Source organism: Sorex araneus, chromosome 4 (assembly GCF_027595985.1).
Source record: "Sorex araneus isolate mSorAra2 chromosome 4, mSorAra2.pri, whole genome shotgun sequence".
NCBI lineage: Eukaryota > Metazoa > Chordata > Mammalia > Eulipotyphla > Soricidae > Sorex > Sorex araneus.
In genome coordinates, this window is record NC_073305.1 from 96,223,476 (window position 1) to 96,227,666 (window position 4,191).

General features: G+C 40.2%; 1 non-coding gene across 1 annotated transcript; it reads left to right on the top strand.

Moving 5' to 3' along the window:
• The first annotated feature begins 1,131 nt into the window (after nucleotides 1–1,131).
• Nucleotides 1,132–1,238, top strand: LOC129404503 (U6 spliceosomal RNA). The gene has a single exon (XR_008629901.1). It is a non-coding gene; the product is annotated as a U6 spliceosomal RNA (small nuclear RNA).
• Nucleotides 1,239–4,191: the final 2,953 nt, after the last annotated feature.

The following is a 4,191-nucleotide window of genomic DNA, read 5'->3' on the forward strand; positions in this document are numbered from 1 at the left end:
ACGCCCAACCCACTGTGCTATCACTCCAACCCCAAGAATTCAGAGAGCGCAAGGCTTTATCTTACAAGCCTCAGCCAATTTTTTTTTTTTTTTTTGCCTTTTGGGTCACACCCAGAGATGCTCAGGAGTTACTCCTGGCTTTGCACTCAGGAATTACTCCTGGCAGTGCTTGGGGGACCATATGGGATGCCGGGGATCAAACCCGGGTCGGCCGTGTGCAAGGCAAACGCCCTACCCACTGTGCTATCGCTCCGGCCCCTGAATGTTTTTTATTCACTGAGCCGAACATCATCCTCAGGAAGTATTTTGCATAATTGTGTGCATAGCATATCATTCATGATTTTTTCTATTTATTTGAATGGTATTTTCATGTTATTTGGTATTTTTTTAACTTTGAAAGTTATTCTGATAGACTGTTCCTTAAAATTATTTATATAGATTAATTGAAATTGATATTTTTTTCCATACATTTCATAAGCAAATTGGCTTTCATATAATGGTAGAAGACAGTATGTTTTTCTTTTAGTTAGGTGGAGGTTGAAAATGCATTGGTGCTTTTGAGTGTTTTGAAAATGCATTGGTGCTTTTGAGTGTATCTGCACAGATAGGACTCTGGTTGGGGTTATAAATCCGTTTGTATATATAAAAGTAATATATCAAAAGCAAACAAGAGCTGATCAAAAATCCCCACTAGTTTAGTGTCTAGCTCAATAATTTTGTACTCTTGTTCTGGGGGATCTTATAAAACTGGGACTTTCATATCGAGTGTAAAGTGGCCTGAGAGAATATCTTGACCTTTTATCTCAGTGACAGCAGTGCCTTTGCTAACATCTCCAAAACTGAGTTCCGTAGCCAAGACCAATCTGGACTCCTCCAAACCCCAGATGTTGCCCTGTGAATCAGAATCATCTTATTCTACAGCGCTAATGGATTGATAATATTTCAGTTATATGTATATGGGAATTATGTGACTTATACAAATATTTAATATATTTGCTTGAACAATGAAGTCCATCATGAGTAGTCCATTCTTCAAAATTTTAATTTAGTCAACTTCAGATTTTTGCTACCATTCACAACACTTTTGTTCCAGGGCAAGAATTTTTCAGCAGTGATTAAAAGCTTAATGGTGTGCTCGCTTCGGCAGCACATATACTAAAATTGGAACAATACAGAGAAGATTAGCATGGCCCCTGCGCAAGGATGACACGCAAATTCGTGAAGCGTTCCATATTTTTTCCCACTGGCGAATTCTTCCAAACATTTAAAGAAGACCTATTGCCTGTTTTCCTCAAACTTTTCCAGGAAATTGAAAAAACAGGAACTCTCCCAAAAAGTTTCTATGAAGCACATATCTCCCTAATACCAAAAGCAAACAAAGACACCACTAAGAAAGAAAACTACAGACCAATTTCCCTGATGAACACCGATGCGAAGATCCTCAACAAAATACTAGCAAATAGGATCCAACAACTCATCAAAAAGATCATACATCACGACCAAGTGGGATTCATCCCAGGGATGCAAGGATGGTTTAACATTCGGAAATCAATCAACATAATCCAGCATATCAACAAAAGTAAAGACAAAAACCATATGATCATATCAATAGATGCAGAGAAAGCATTTGACAAGATCCAACATCCTTTCATGATGAAAACCCTCGCCAAAATGGGGTTTGGAGGAACTTTCCTCAAGATAGTCGAAGCCATCTATCACAAGCCTACAGCAAGCATTATCCTCAACGGGGAAAAACTAAGGGCCTTTCCTCTGAGATCAGGCACAAGACAAGGATGCCCACTCTCACCACTCCTCTTCAATATAGTACTGGAAGTACTTGCGATAGATATTAGACAAGAAAAAGAGATTAAGGGCATCCAGATAGGAAGGGAAGAAATCAAACTCTCACTATTTGCAGACGACATGATACTATATCTAGAGAAGCCTAAAACCTCTACTAAGAAACTCTTAGAAACAATAGACTTATACAGTAAAGTTGCAGGCTACAAAATCAATACCCAAAAATCCATGGCCTTCATATATGCAAACAATGAGGCAGAGGAAAGGGACATGAAAAAAGCAATCCCATTCACAATCGTGCCCCAGAAAATCAGGTACCTCGGAATCAGCTTAACCAAGGAAGTAAAAGACCTTTACAAAGAAAACTACATAACGCTACTCCATGAAATCAAAGAGGACATGAGGAAATGGAAACATATACCCTGCTCGTGGATAGGGAGAATCAATGTTGTCAAAATGGCAATACTCCCTAAAGCATTATACAGATTCAATGCGATCCCTATAAATATACCCATGACATTCTTCAAAGAAATGGATCAAGCAATCCTAAAATTCATATGGAATAACAAACGTCCAAGGATAGCTAAAACAATTCTTGGGAAAAAGAGGATGGGAGGCATCACCCTCCCCAACCTCAAACTTTACTACAAAGCAGTAACAATTAAAACAGCATGGTACTGGAACAAAGGCAGAGCCGTAGACCAATGGAACAGGGTGGAATATCCCTACACACAACCCCAAATGTATGACCATCTAATCTTTGATAAGGGAGCAAGAGATGTGAAGTGGAGCAAGGAAAGCCTCTTTAACAAATGGTGCTGGCACAACTGGACAACCACATGCAAAAAAATGGGTTTAGACCTTGACCTGACACCATGCACAAAAGTCAGATCAAAATGGATTAAAGACCTCAACATTAGACCACAAACCATAAGGTACATTGAAGACAAGGTCGGCGAAACCCTCCACGATATTGAAGATAAAGGTATCTTCAAAGGTGACACGGAACTAAGCAATCTAGTAAAAACAGAGATCAACAAATGGGACTACATTAAACTAAAAAGCTTCTGCACCGCAAGAGATACAGTGACCAGAATACAAAGACTATCCACAGAATGGGAAAGGATATTTACACAATACCCATCAGATAAGGGGTTGATATCAATGGTATATAAAGCACTGGTTGAACTCTACAAGAAGAAAACATCCAACCCCATCAAAAAATGGGGCGAAGAAATGAACAGAAACTTTACCAAGGAAGAAATACGAATGGCCAAAAGGCACACGAAAAAGTGCTCTGCATCACTAATCATCAGAGAGATGCAGATCAAAACAACTTTGAGATACCACCTCACACCACAGAGACTAGCACACATCCAAAAGAACAAAAGCAACCGCTGTTGGAGAGGATGTGGGGAGAAAGGGACCCTTCTTCACTGCTGGTGGGAATGCCGACTGGTTCAGCCCTTCTGGAAAACAATTTGGACGACTCTCAAAAAATTAGATATTGAATTCCCATTTGACCCAGCAATACCACTGCTGGGAATATATCCCAGAGAGGCAAAAAAGTACAATCGAAACAACATCTGCACATGTATGTTCATCGCAGCACTGTTTACAATAGCCAGAATCTGGAAAAAACCCGAATGCCCCAGAACGGATGACTGGTTGAGGAAACTTTGGTACATCTATACAATGGAATACTATGCAGCTGTTAGAAAAAAGGAGGTCAAGAATTTTGTAGTCAAGTGGATGGGCATGAAAAGTTTCATGCTGAGTGAAATGAGTCAGAAAGAGAGAGACAGACATAGAAAGATTGCACTCATCTATGGTATATAGAATAACAGAGTGGGAGACTAACACCCAAGAACTGTAGAAATAAGTACCAGGAGGTTGACTCCATGGCTTCGAGGCTGGCCTCACGTTCCGGGGAAAGGTCAACTCAGAGAAGCGATCACCAACTACATTGTAGTCGAAGGCCATGTGGGTGAAGGGAGTTGCGGGCTGAATGAGGGCTAGAGACTGAGCACAGCGGCCACTCAACACCTTTATTGCAAACCACAACAGCTAATTAGAGAGAGAAAACAGAAGGGAATGCCTTGCCACAGTGGCAGGGTGGGGTGGGGGGGAGATGGGATTGGGGAGGGTGGGAGGGACACTGGGTTTACGGGTGGTGGAGAATGGGCACTGGTGAAGGGATGGGTTCCCAAACTTTGTATGAGGGAAGTATAAGCAGAAAAGTGTATAAATCTGTAACTGTACCCTCACGGTGATTCTCTAATTAAAAATAAATAAATTAAAAAAAAAAGCTTAATGGTATTCTTGTATTGATTTTTCATTATTAATATAATTCAATGCATTTTATGTGGTATACATAATATGATACACTTA